The following is a 15,766-nucleotide window of genomic DNA, read 5'->3' as shown; positions in this document are numbered from 1 at the left end:
GTGATTTGAACAGGATTTGATCTTTCAGAGTCAGAGGTATTTTTGGGGCCCTGGGATTTCCCACCTGCCTCCAACAGAGGCGTTTTCTCCCTTAATTCCCTAGTCAAGAAAGAAATAAGTTGTGATTTATTTTGATATAAACTGACAACATTAGCATATTCAGAGTGAAATATGTGTAACTCATCAGATCAGATACCCTTTAACAGGGACATGAATTATGAATCAATGAAAGAAGCTGTCACCAGCTATGTTACCTTGATATTAATAGCATGAACAGTCAATGTTGGAAGTATCTGGGGCACATTTGCCATTAAACCCATCTTGTCTTTCAAGAATGAGTTAGAGGAGGGAGAGTGGGCAGAAGAAGAGTCTCCGGGTCATACAGCTTCACTCAGATCATGCAACCAGAGCAAGGAGACATCATCACTAGATTAATCTTCATTGTCTGCAGCCACAGCCCGAGAGCAAAAAAGGTTTTTGCATTTTTAAATAGTTGAAAAAAATTTTTAAAGAGAGTATGATTACGTGACACATGAAAATTAGATAAAATCCAGATTTCAAAAATACAGTTTTATTAGACACAGCCATGACTACACCTGGGTGGGTCAGTCAGTTAAACAACCAACTCTTGACTTCAGCTCAGGTCATAATCTCATGGTTTGTGAGTTTGAGCCATGTCAGGCTCTGGGCTGACAGCAGGGAACCTGCTTGGGATTCTCTGTGTCACTCTCTCTCTGCCCCTCCCCTACTGTCTCAAAATAAATAAATGAACTTAAAAAAAAAAACACAGCCATGACTATTTCTTCATGTAATGTCCATGGAGAGTTGACTAATTGTGACCTATAAAGCCTAAAATATTTACTATGTGTCCCTTTATAGCAAAAAAAAAAAAAAAAAAAAAAAAAAAAACCCAAAAAACAAAAAAACTCACTGACTCCATGTATTCAAATACGTGCATTTTTATATATGCACATATATGTGTATATATATAAATGTAAATATCTATCTGTCTGTCTTTCTATCTATAAATAATTCTCCTTCCATACAAAAGCAAACCTTTCCTGGCAGCTTTTCTGTCTTCTAATTAAAGTAGTATAAGCCTTGAGCATAGTAACTATACATCTCTATCCTCTTATTCCATTTTCATTGATAAAAACAACACTGGTGAGACACACAAAGAAATGTTTTATTCTACTGTGTGCTTACCTTGATAAAACTCAAAGTGCTTGATATTTACTCTGTCCGACAGAGCAGTATATGCACCCAGAATCTGTCCATAAAAGTATCTGGTATCCCTACAATAGCAACTTCAAAGGTGATATAAAAATGTTGGTAGTAAATATACTAAAGCCTTAAATGCCCATCTGGGGTGGCGGAATTCATCTCCTATCATCTTAGTTAAAAAGGACTTTAAATTCAGGCTTTCAACTGGGGATTATTTAAACTGTGATTTAAATGAATATTCAAGGAAGAACTTAAAGACCATTACTTCCAATGGGAGCATTTTAATCCTAGAATTGAAGACCCTTTCATTTAATTTTTATAATGACTAACCGGAACTTGGAGGTAGCCAACTCAACTCAATTTGGCAAATATGCCTCAGACAGAGTGAGATAATAAAGAATATATCAGTCTTTGTCCCTGCTTCCTGTCACAGAGCTTAAAAAACTCTTGGAATTTTCCTGATAGGAGTGCCTTTTGTTATTCTTAACAAGCCCCTTTGGGCCATACCTGAGTTTATGCTAACAAGGTGATTCAAGGTGAACCCTGGATCTTTTAAGGGACTAATAAAGACTAATAATTGCACACCTTGAGGGAGAGAAGGGGGACTGGAGATTGAAACACAGGGCCAGTGATATAATCAGTTGTGCCTCAATTAAAACTCAAACAGTAAAGCTCAAAGTACTGTCAGGTTCATGAACATATTGATCAATGTGCCAGGAGGGGGACACACCCTGAGTCCACACTGGCATGGAGGCTCTGCCCTCTTCTTTGCCAGACCTTGCCCTGTTCATCTCTACCATTTAGCTGTCCTTAAGTTACATCCTTTATAACAAAATGCTAATTGTAAGTGTAGTGCTTTCAGTGAGTTCTGTAAATCACTCTAGTGAATTATCAAACCTGGAGGGTGTTGTGAGAGCCCTCAAATTTGTAGCTGACTGGGAAGCAACGCAGGTATATCAGAGACACCAGAGACTTCTGACTGGCACCTGAAATTGGTACAGTCTTATCAGACTGAGCCCTTAATCTATGGGGTCTGTGCTAACTCCATGTAGTTGGTGTCAGAATTTAATTAAATTGTAGGATATCCAGTGGGTATCCTGTAGCACATGGCTACTGTGGGCCAAGCTCAATGCTAGTGCTTAGGATGGAAAGATGGTTAAGACAGTTCCTGCTCTCAAAGTGCTCACCACCTGGCTGTGTAACTTTTTAGCATTTTCAAAATGTGATTTTAGCATTACGGAATAAACCTCCTCTCACGAAGGGAGTGAGAGGAGTAAAATGTGAGGAGGAAGCAAAAGGCCCTTGGTGTTCACGTGTATGAATAAACACAGTGTAAGCTGTGAAAAGCTGGAGCTATATTTCTGTGGCCATCTGTACTTTTATGTGTGGCAGCTATTACTATCTATCTGTGATCGAGTTTGTATTCTTGAAATATCCTTCAGGATTGTGTTTTTGGGATATTCTTCTATGAGGGATTGGTAGCAGGTGGAATTATTTGATGTTGGAAAAAGGGGGAACATGTGTTCTAAAGTGAATAGATCCAGAAGCCGTCACTGGAGTAAGGTATTCCCTGGGGCTCAGTGAGTGTATAGCTAACATACAGTGTAGTCTTGGATTCAGGAGTAGATTCCTGTGATTCATCACTTACATACAACACCCAGTGCTCATCCTAACAAGTACCCTTCTCAAAGGACCAGTGTCCTTCCTAATGAGAAGTGGAACTTTGGGGCTCGAAAGCAAACTGAGTAGGGAATTGAGAGTCATGAGGTATGGCACTGGCCTCTAACTCCTATCTGGAGAAAGACAACATCATGCAATCAGTTTCTAGTACAGGATGGGTAGGGTTGGAGGAAAAAGGAAGGGGAGCCAGGAAGGGGGAAGATGTTGGCTAGAGGACAAGACCGCAGCAACAACAAAGCTGCAAGGAAACGCTGCCAAGGGGATTGTATCGTACTCTTCTAGTTATTTTAAGCAGAAAAGAATTTAATACCAGGACTTAGATGCTTACAGAATTGTGGTTGGGCTGAAGGAAGTGAGCTCCCAGCTGGGCCCCTAGTAATCACTCTCCACACAGTGTCTCAGAAATAACACTGCTCTGCTACCATTAGAGAGCTCTGAACTGAGAACACCAATGGCCCCAGGGCTGACTTCTAGGCCTGAAAGAGCTTTAACCTTGCTGACAAAACAGATACTACCCAAGCCATTCCCTCTCTCTACCCTCTCCCCACTGAGTTTAGTGAGAGTGATTGGAGAACCTGTCACATCTGCAACCCAACTGCAACAGCATTTGGGAATCATAATTCATATCTTCCTAACTTCTGCAGTGTAGATGGAAATTAAAGCAGATATTGAATGGATGAGCCTGTTGACCACAGCTTCCGTGGGATGGCAAAATGGTCCCAGGGCATTGGGACTTCTTAGTTCTGTGATCCTAAAATTGTACTTGAGTAACTTGAATAACTTGGGCATTTTCATGTTCTTTGTAGTTTTTGACAGCTATTGTGAGAGTGTGCAATGATGATATTTCAGTGTATGTCTGAAGTAGGTGTTTATAAGAGGGAGTGGGGTTTTGGGGTGGGGAGACCCTACATGGTGGTTGGTGGCAGCAGAAATAATCTCACATAGGGCAGGGGAGAGGGGAAAATAATTGGGGACCAAGATCATAGTGATCTCTTTCCACCTAGAGGCTCTAATCCTGAAGCTGTTCTCTGCTTCTGTATCAGATAGATTTATACTGTTTTAATAAAGAGTCCACTTTCTTCTGCTTACATGTTATGGATGTGACTTATGTGTAGTCCATTAAGTGAAAGTTCCACCAGGTGAGCACTCCTTTGGAGAATTTCAAAGACCTCTAGACACGTTTAACACAATAATTAACTAAGTGGCATATTTAAGCATGGGCATCTTGTTCATTCACTGGTCATCTTCATGATATTTAATTTTCGCTCATTTAACAGACATTTATGAAGCACCTACTATGCATGAAGCACAAGGGAAAACAGACAATAGATCAGCTACTGACCTCACATGTCTCATAGTTTTATGAGAGATAGGATAATAAATATGCTAAAAGAATTCAGTGTTACTATTCAGTGACTAGTTAGCATTTATGGAAAACTTAAAATGAGTCAGGTGCTGTGCTAAGTTCTTTATGTTGTCATTTAATTTTTACAATAATCTTTGAGTATGGTCCTATTAATAGCCATCTTCCAGATGAGGAAACTGAGGTACAGGGAAGTCAATAACTTGCTTTAAGTTGACTCAACTGTTAAGTGGTAACGATAGTTCAAACCCTGCTGTGTGACTGCAGAATGAGTTCTTGACTGCCTGCCAGGCTTGTAGACACTGGTGAGAACACTAGCCCGTGCTTTTCATTGAGTCCAGGTAAGACCGTTCAGAGACTTGACCCAGAGTGAGGAGATATAAATTGACATTTTAGGTTGAGTTGGTGGAATTGGTAAAAAAAAGTAGGAAACCATTTGGGAGCAGAAGGATCAGTATGGATGCAGGCCCACAAGGGTCCAAGGGTCCAAGGGAGCCATATTTTGAGACTTGCCAATAGTTCTACATGATACAAAGTGTGGGGGCTCTGTAAAGGACTGAGGAAAGACTGAGGAGAGGAAGACTTTGTGAGTCTTAGCAAGGAAATTTAACTAAAATCAGAAGGCATGTAAGGATTTTAAGCAGATGAGAGAAAAGATCCTTTAGAAGGGACTCTGGTAATATATGCAGGACCCTGATCGTAGAATAAGAACTCCCAAAACCAAAAGTAAGATCATTACCTGCTCTTCCTTGATGAGGATTCAATACCATGAATTCTAATTGAATTGAATGTTAATACAAAACACCCTGATTTTAAAAACTCATTAAAGAACTCAATCTCCCATTGAGTGCTTTCTAGCATTCATCAAAAATTAACTGAGATCCTGGAAAATCTGAGAAGGGTGTTATAATAAGCATGCCTCTCCAGTCTCCGATCTCTACCTACTCCTATATCCAGTTAAATTAGGCTGGCTGTTATAATTTCTCTTTCATATAGAAATTGAGGTTCGCTGATCTGGAGCAGCTATACTCTACACCCGTTCTCAAAACCTATTGTGTCCAAGTCTGTTAGTGGGAGAGCTCCTGTCTTGTAAGATCTATAGATTGAGAAATACTCTTTTGCAGGACATATTGATTCCAGATGGCTGTTGAGGCAGCTTCTGAAGTGAACAGCCCATTTTAGTTGTCCCTGTTCCATTTCTGCAGATGAACCAAATAAAGTACATGAAATCTGGAATTTAAACAGTGGAGAAGGAGGGCCTGTTAAAAGGCTGTACTAAGCAGAGATTAAGCATGTAACCTCTGGATTCAGCAGTACATGAATTCAAATACTGGCCTTAGTACTCAGCAACTGTGTGACCTTGTGTAACATACTTAATTCCCTCTAAGCTTCAGTCTCTTTATCTGTATGGGGTAAAAATAGCACCTCTTTCATAACGTGTGGGAAAGTAAAGGGATAAGCCACTTAAATGTTATCATAGTCCTGATCACAAAGTAACTACTCAATAAAACATTTGTTTATTATTGTTATTGCAGACAAAAAAGGAAATGGCATAAACTGACCAAATTTCTGTTCTCTCACAGTCTAACATAGGAAGGATTTTAAGCAGGTGAGATAATCTCAGTATCCTGGCACTCTCTTTCCTAGAACAAATGTGGATAACAATGGGACTCCTTTGGGAGATGTCCCTCCAGCCATTTCTTGACTAGCTTTATCCAATCCCACTCTTGTGCATTCAAAGAAAAATGGGTTACAAAGTGAATTACAGATTCAATGCAATCCCTATAAATGTTCTAGTGGCATTGTATTATTTTTCACAAAACTAGGAAAAACAATCCTAAAATTTGTATGGAATCACACAAGACTCCGAATAACCAAAGAAATCTTGAAAAAGAAGAACAAAGTTAGAGACATGACACTTCCTATCTCAAACTATATTACAAAGCTGTAGTAATCAAAACAGTATGGCACTGACACCAGGGCAGACATATAGATCAATAGAAGAAAATAGGGAGCCCAGAAATAAAGCTAAGCATTAACTCATTTTTGACAAGAGAGCCAAGAACACACAATGAGGTATGGATCATCTGTTCAGTAAATGGTGCTTGGGAAAACTGGATATCATGCAAAAGAATGAAATCAGAATCCTTACACCACACATGAAAATCAAATCAAAATGGATTAAAGACCTAAAGCATAAAATGCCTAGAATAAAACATAGGGAAAAAGCTCTTTGACACTAGCCTTGGCAGTGATTTTTTGGGCATGACACCAAAAGTATAGGCAACAAAAGCAAAAATAGACAAACCGAAAAGTTTCTGCACCGCAAAGGAGATCATCAACAAAATGAAAGCCATCCTATGGAATGGAAGAAAAGATTTGCAAACCACATATCCAGTGAGCAGTTAATATTCAAAATATGCAAGGAACTCATACAACTCAATAACAAAAACACAATCTGGTTTAAAAAATAGGCGGGGCGCCTGGGTGGCTTGGTCGGTTAAGCGTCCGACTTCAGCTCAGGTCATGATCTCATGGTCCGTGAGTTCGAGCCCCGCATCGGGCTCTGTGCTGACAGCTCAGAGCCTGGAGCCTGTTTCCAATTCTGTGTCTCCCTCTCTCTCTGCCCCTCCCCTGTTCATGCTCTGTCTCTCTCTGTCTCAAAAATAAATAAACGTTAAAAAAAAAAAAAAAAAAAAAAATTAAAAAAAAATAGGCAAAGGAACTGAATAAACATTTTTCTAAAGAAGGCATGCAGGTGGTCAACAGGTATATGAGAAGGCACTCAAATATCACTTATCACGAGAGAAATGCAAATCAAAACCACAATGGCATATCACCCCATACACGTTTAGATAATGAAAAAGACAAGAGATAACAAATGCTGGTAAAAAATATGGAGAAAAGACAGCCTTGGTACACTGTTGGTGGAAGTGTACACTGCTACAGCTATTATGGAAAACAGTATGGGAGTGCCTCAAGAGATAAATAAAATAACTACAATATGATCCAGCAATGACACTTCTGGGTACATATCCAAAGGAAACAAAATCATTATCTCAAAGAGATATGTGTACTCCTGTGTTCATTGCAGCATTATTCACAGTATGGAAAAAACCTAAGTGTCAGTCATTGGATGAATGGATACACACACACACACACACACACACACACACACACACACAGACACACAGAGGAATATTATTCAACTTTACAAAGGAAAGAAATCCTGCCATTTGTGACAACATGGATGAATCTGTAGGGCATTACGCTAAGTGAACTAAGCCAAAAAGATAAAAACAAATAATGCATGCTATCGTTTGTACATGGAATCTAAAAAAAAAAAAAAAGTCAAACTCAGAAAAAATATAGTAGAATGGTGGTTGTCAGGGCATGGGAGCTGGGGAGATGGGGAGAAGTTGTTAAAGGGGTACAAACTTTCAGTTATAAGATGAATATGGTCTGAGGATCTAATGTACCACATGGTGACTGTAGTTGATAATACTTTACTGTATAACTGAAATTTGCTAAGACAGTAGATAGTAAGTGTTCTCATCACACTGAAAATAAAAACAAAAAAACTAAAAAAGGTTACTCTGTGAGCTGATTAACTTGATTGTAATCATTTCACAAGGTGTATTTATATCAAACCATCATGTTGCACACCTTAAATATATATTTTTTCTATTTGTCAATTATACCTCAAACCTGGGGGAAAAAATAAAACCAGAGTTAAAGAAAAATAAACCATTACAATGCTTGCAGAAAAAAAGAATTAAGCAAACAACCAAACAAAAATATAATGACAGGTGGGTTAGTGGAGTCTCCACACATCCTCTGTGAGGGAGCTGCTCCCTGCAGCAGTTCCTTCCGTCTCCTAATAGAAGGTGTGGTTCTTGTTTAATATTAGGCAGTGTACTTCTCTCTCCTCTGCACCTGCTCCCCACCCCTCCCCATCAAAACACAATCAGCTCCCCATTGATGCATTGGAAATGATGCTTCATTTTTTTGGTTTACTTACTCCTAAAGCCCCTGTAAGAAGTTGGTAACTAATTAATGGAACATCTTCTTTAACTTGATTAAATCACATTAGGTAAATATTAAAATAGTAAATAGTAAAGATTTAAAATATTTTTTTAAAATGCCAAACTGGGGTGTGCTGACCTGAATAAAATTGTTTTTGCCTCTATTAAGTACTATACACACTAAATACAACATACTCAATATCTAAACCTAAGCACATTATGAGTAACTTTTACTTCTCTTTTGAAGGTTAAGATGATCATAAATATTACTTCTAGAATGCCTTCCTTTCTATCCGCACCATCAGAAACACATAGAGGCTTATATCTGCTCTTCTTTCTTTATCTCCAGGATAAGATGGTCAGAAACAAAACTTTAGGAAATCTAAACTCACTCATGTAGAACATGGAGGACATAATGTCAAGGAAACAAGCCAACATGTAAGCAGGCAGTAAGTTGAGGTCAAAGGTAACTGAGTTCTGTTGGTAGAAGCCTTCTACAGGCACATGAAATTATTTCAGTTTGTTTCTTGGTGCTCTCTGCAGAAGTATTGTTGAGCAAGTATAAAGACCAATGATATTCTAGATATGTTGGGAATTTCAAAGACGTGTTCATTTCTTTTTTTTTTTTTTTAATATGAAATTTATCGTCAAATTGGTTTCCATACAACACCCAGTGTTCTTCCCAACAGGTGCCCTCCTCAATACCCATCACCCACCCACCCCTCTGTCCCACCCCCCATCAACCCTCAAATTGTTCTGTTTTTAAGAGTCTCTTAAGGTTTGGCTCTCTCCCTCTCTAACTTTTTTTTTTCCTTCCCTTCCTCCATGGTCTTCTGTTAAGTTTCTCAGGATCCACATAAGAGATGTGTTTATTTCTTGAAGGAGTTTATAAATCGATGATCTGTGCCTTGACACCCTATTAAAATCAACCAGTCCTGTGCCTCACTTCTTCTGTATCTCAAGGTGACAACGGCTAATCTGAAAACATGCTAATGTGTGGGTGACCTGCCATCTTCTCTATTTGCAGTGTAGTGGGGATCTGAATAGATTGTGGTAATGTCTTAGTTGCAAAGAATGCCTCTATAAGTTGGTGTCAAGCTTGTGGGCAGATATTTTTGAGCAAATCCTGACTTGGAGTTGCAGGTTAGGATGATTGGGGCTTGGCGAAGTGGTGGGTTTAGCCCTTTCTGATTGGTTTGCAAAAGCACAATTTCAGACGCTGTACAGATCTATAGATGTTAAGTTCTTCTTGGTATTTTATGAATTCCTGGGAACTCAAACGCTGAATTATGCTAACTTAGAAACTGACAGAAGTGACTCTTCAACAGTAGTGTTGAATCACAAGCTAGTATTATAATGCTGATGGTAAAAATCAGTCAGTAAGTCCTATTTTATGGGAGCTTTATTACTTCAATCAACAATTGTTCTTTTTATTTTCAAAAAAAAAAAAACAGAAAGAAGCAAACAACAGTAAGATGCAATGGAAAGGGAGTAGATTGCAGATTGCAAAGCAAGTAGAAAACACTTGAACTTGCAGAAGATGAGAGTAGGAAAAAATATATCATAGACTTTGTGATGCTAATCTGGGTCAGGAATTACAATGTATGATTTTATTAGCATGAAATGAAACCCAGGGCATGTGCCTTTTGATAGATTGCGTTTTGAAAACTTTTAAGGAAAGCCACTGACATCTACATTGTCATCTGCATAGCATCCTGTGTGGGGACTTTGAGACCTGTGTATGTGGGAGGTGTGGAGATAAATCATTTCCTGCAATATTGGGTATAAAATATAGAGAAGGAAAGATTTAGTAGATGACCAACTCTATAAAGGGAGTTGTAACACTGGATTTCATGGTGAAATTGTGTCACTTATTTGAAGGTTTGGGTGGGGTTTTTTTTGTTTTTTGTTTTTTTAGTGGATTCTTTCTAAAAAATATCCAAGTGGACTTAGTCATTTGCATTTTTTAACAAACTCCCCCAGTGAAATGGGTACAGACTCTTTGGGCCACATTTTGAGAAGCAGCCCTAAGATTTGTGACGACCTTCTTGATGGTCAGCACTGCTCGCTGTCACATTACTGAGTAGGGCAATAGTGTAGAAGTGTTTCTAAACTCTGCCTACTTTTCTCCTTATCAACAGGAAAAGATAGTCCTGCCCAAGTACCTTCTGTTACGTTGAAATTGGATATAATCCCCCTCCAGCTTAAAAATTAAACCAAATTGGAATCTGACAATTACTTAGAATGTGGTTGTAATAAAGTGGACATGAACACAGATGATGACTGGGAATAATACAATTTTAGAGTTTAATTTAGTGACAGCAAGAAAGACATCAATGTTACTTTTCAATCTGACTCCCACTTTTGGTTTGGTCTAAGGTTTCTATGAGTGCTCACATATTCTTTCTCATTCATTTTAATGAACTATTACTGTATGCTTTCAGTACTGAGAGAGTATGTGTGTTGCTTCGAACAAAATAAATGGAACTCCAAGGAATAACTGATTTTCCCATACAATACTCCGTATTCTCTAAAGCTTAAAAGACTCAAAATTTGAATCCCTTATTTCAAAATACTCTCAATGGAAGACGATGATTTTGGAAAGCCAAAAGTTAGTTGGAAAAGCAAAGATTTTGACAGTTTTCACTCTGACTACCTTCAGGGTAAGGATAATGACATGAGCTGAGTAAAAAATGTAATTGCATGGAAATCTTAAACTCAGTTTTCTGTGAGCACTCAAAACATTGTTCTTGTTTCAGTGAGAAATCCCTTTGACTTGAAGTGGTAAGAGTAGTTTAATGAAAGCCAGCTGTTAATGAAATAATGGAGGGAAAATATATTAATAAGATCTCTGGCCCAGTACATTTGCAAAGGTGTCAGGGGACATAGGTGATATTACTGATGTCAGGGTCACTGCCATTCAAAGTCTGAGAAACAGACATTGAAGGTCAACAATTGTATCTGTGCAGAATAAAAATGAGCAATAATACATGGTACCTCACAACTGAGTCATGTAAAAAGGGAAACAAACATGAAGCTATCACAGTGGCAAAGATTAAAAAAAAAAAAAAAGGTGTAAACAGAGCCTGTCTGTTCTGCCTCCTGCTGCTGTAGGTCGTTTATCTGTTGCTCTGGAGGATGGTTCAGAGCTGCGGTGAGGGAGGATTTAAAAATTAACTCCCGGGGCGCCTGGGTGGCTCAGTCGGTTGGGCGGCCGACTTCGGCTCAGGTCATGATCTCGCTGTCTGTGAGTTCGAGCCCCGCGTCGGGCTCTGTGCTGACCGCGCAGAGCCTGGAGCCTGTTTCGGATTCTGTGTCTCCCTCTCTCTCTGACCCTCCCCCGTTCATGCTCTGTCTCTCTCTGTCTCAAAAATAAATAAAAACGTTAAAAAAAAATTTAAAAAAAAGTAACTCCCTCTTCCTTAAAAATCAGTGTAGATGGAAGAATGGGAAACACTTTATTGAGTTTATTCCAAACTCTTGACCTTGAAAGTCATTACGTCACACTGGGACTTCCTTCTAAGAGCAAATGTTCAGATTTCTTTCTCCTAGGCTTCCTTCTGTTAGCAGGATCTTTATGTTAGATTTTGTAGATTTTTCCATGTTTCTCTCTAAAATTTAACCCAAAGTAACAGAGATTCCTGAAGACAGAAATGACATAGCAATAATGGGAATACACAGTGGACATGGTTTATAAGGGCAGGCTCCAGTACTGGGGGGAGATTCATATCATATCTAGTTGAGGAGAGAGAAGACAAAAACTATGCTTCAAATGTCTGAAAGTCTCTCACACAAAATGGGTATTGGATTCATTCTGGATGACCTTAAGGGGTCATACCAACCCACTGAAGTTGTACATAGAGACTTTTTTTTTTTTTTTCCCTCAGTGTAAGGGAAATTTTTCTAAAAAACACTTTCTAAAGAACATTTTGGAGTGGCCATGACTCTTCTTAGGAGAGAATGTTTAACAACACAGCATACATTGGTATGTTTTAAGACATTGTATGTTTTAGCACAAAGTTAAAAACACTGAATGGAAAATTGGAAAAAGAACCATTTATGGTCTCTTCAACCCTGGGATTGTATGGTTACATGATACTATGATTCTAATAGGCAACAGATAGCCTGATTGCACAGACATTTCTCTGGATTTATAGATGATTAAAACTTTATCATTGTTTTCCCCAGATGCTTATTGCTTCCAAAAATGACAAGAATCTCAATCATTATTTTAGTTTGGACATTATAGTAATTTATAGTAAACCATTTCATGGATAATCATTGAAATATCTTCAAAAGTTCTATAACATTATTATTATTATTATTATTATTATTATTATTATTAGCATTAAATGTTCACCTGGAAATGTCATCATATTGCTGGCCTGAGATACCAACATGTTTAGGCTGTTACTACATGGATGATATATATTAACTCCTGTATCTTTATCATATGTTGTTAAAATAATTAAAAAATAGTTATGACAATATTCATTGTTGGGCTTGTTTAGAGAATGTGAAAAATAAATAAAAATTAAACTAGAAATGTAACTTATTTGAGTTAGAAATGATAACCTCCTATCTTCATTTATCAGTCAACAATTATTAATATGTGCTATATAGAGCACATTGTACTATATATCATAAGTATAAAGGTGTATGTATGTGACATCACAAACCTTACAATTTAATTGAGAAAATATATTTAGCATTATAAAACAGAGGATACTAAGTAAAAATTAGTGACTGACTCTGAAGCAAATGGGTAAGGAGAGATTTTTATTTTTTCATCAAAAAAGACAAATATGTTAACAAAATACAGAAGGAACAAAAGGACTTACATAAGAATAGTCACTTAAAGCACCAACATGACCCACTCCCCGGAGTCAACTGCTTTTAATCATTTGCTTTTTAAAAAACTGTTAATAGGTACATCCTAAATATACACATACAATTTATTAATTTTAGACTTCAAAATTTTTTTTAATGTTTATTTATTTTTGAGAGAAAGAGATAGTGTCAATAGGGGAAAGTCAGGGAGAGAGGGAGACACAGAATCCAAATCAGGCTCCAGGCTCTGAGCTGTCAGCACAGAGCCCGACAAGGGGCTCAAACTTAATGAATTGTGAGATCATGACCTGAGTCTAAGTTGGATGTTTAACCAACTGAGCTACCCAAGTGCCCCTTAACTTAGGACTTTAAAAAATTACATCCTGCTAAATAGATGATGATCTACCTCAATTATAATACCGCATTTCAGTGGTTAAAGAACAAGTACAGTAGATATTGGAGCACTTTATATTGAAAAGTGAGTGAGATACTCTATTCATTGATTTCTATCATTCCATATGTATGGGCTTGTGGTCTGTTTCCCAAAATACCCTTTCTAGTAAAGCACTACTGAGGAACATGAAATGTAACCTCTTTATTCTTGCATTTATTTATTCATTCACTCAATAAATCTTTATTCAGTGCCTACTGTATGCCAGGAACTAGGCTAGGTGTTGGGAATAAAATCCAGACCCATATTTTCCCTCATGGAGCTTATTTTTATTCTGAGCTGACAGCTTCTTTACTTTTATTTGTAGTCTAGTCATTGAGACAGGTATTGAATAGTGCTAGTGTTATGTAGAAGTGTAGGGTAAACTGCAAATGTAATGAAGGGGTACCTTCAAGTTAGGGTATTTATAGATGATTAAGCCTTTATTGCTTTCTCTCAGCATCATATTGCTTTCACTGGTTTTAAAAAATGAGAAGAATCGCAATAATTATTTAATTTTTTACTTTATACTATACGATATTCAACCTCCCTAAGAAATGACATTTAAACTGAGATGTGAAGGATGAAGAGGAGTTGTAGGCCAGTGTAGGAAGAGGATTCCAGACAGAAGGAAGCATTTTGAAGTAAAAATTAATATGATGCATTGGGTGAACAGGAAGTGACTTCTCAACTTGATGAAACTTTAAAATCAGAGATCTATTTACTTCATTCTTCAAGTGTTCATAATTCTTCAATCCTCCCTCCCTCCCTCCCTTCCTTCCTTCCTTCCTTCCTTCCTTCCTAGACAGAGAGTAGGAGTGGGATAGGGGCAGAGGGAGAGAAAGAGAATCTCAAGCAGGCTCCATGCTCAGCTCAGAGCTGGATGCAGGGGGTGATCCCATTACCCTGCGATCATGTCCTGAGCTGAAATCAAGAGTTGGATGCTCAGCTTGACTGAGCCACCCAGGTGCCACTAATTTCTTTAAAATAGAACGTGCAAGTTAGAGAAAACCACACCATCCTTCCACTTCGATAGGGAAGGAGTGATAAAAATTAAATAATACTTGTCAAATACTCTTATAAATACCATGTGGTATGTGTCCTAGGTCCCCACTTCGCGGGCAGCCAAACCACCTCACAAATGGATTTGTTATTTTATTGTAGATTAATCCAAATACCTAATGAAAATCATCTAACTTGGAAGCCAAAACAAAGCTGCTCCAAGAACGTGTGCTGGAGCAGAAACAATAATGTGCCATTTGGAATTCAGTCAATGCTTTTTCATGTCCTTTTTCATATCATGTGTGGGATCCAAGAACTGGGAGAGTGCTGAGTGAGCATGAAAAGAACACTTTTAAAGACTGGGTCCTTGCCTCACCCTGCACCCCCCAGCATTGTGGAAACACAGATGAGAGAGGAGACTGGATTGAGCATGAGTACCAATATAGCACTTTTAAGTGTTATTTCCCCTTTTAAGCATCAGTGAATCTAAGAGCTGAGAAAAAGGAGAGAGTGCAGGTGTGTAACCTTCCACTTGTTCTCTCTCCAAAAACTCTCTGCAGTGCCTTCTTCTCCCTCCTTCCTTCTGATTTCATATTTAATGTATGACAAGGTGGAAAGAATAGAAAAGACTGTCAGCCCAGGATAAAAATAAGCAGTTCTATCTGCCTACTTCTATTTTCTTGGGGAAATTCTGGCATTTGTTATTAGATCAAGGGTCCACATGGACCAGCAAGATGTATACCAAAAAGTTGATGGAACTGTGTGGCATGATGTTTATGGGAAAAATGGGGGCATGTGGTTATAAGGCCCATGGATATCATGTAAAAACAGGGACCTGTGCGATATGTTTATGGTTAAAATGTTTAATTTCCCTATATTGCTTCACTAAATCTACATATCAGCTGATGGTTATTTAGTCTTAGTCAATAGTTAATCATACTTATGCAGGCAAATTTCTTAAATTTTTATCTAATATTAATTTAATGAAATAGAGTGGAAGGCAGTTTACTCATTATGCCTGAGAAATGCTTGGTCACCCAGTTAATGATATTTCTGGAGTTCAGCTATCATAAGTCTAAAGCAACACTATCCAGTAATATAATGTAAGCCACATACGTAATTTAAAACTTTTGTAGTCACACTAAAAATGTAAAAATAGATAAAATTAATTTCAAGAACTTAAAAAAAATTTTTTTAAATGTCTATTCATTT

The sequence above is a fragment of the Panthera onca genome, chromosome D4 (genome assembly GCF_046562875.1).
Source record: "Panthera onca isolate mPanOnc1 chromosome D4, mPanOnc1 haplotype 2, whole genome shotgun sequence".
Taxonomy (NCBI): Eukaryota; Metazoa; Chordata; class Mammalia; order Carnivora; family Felidae; genus Panthera; species Panthera onca.
This window is presented reverse-complemented; position numbering follows the sequence as displayed.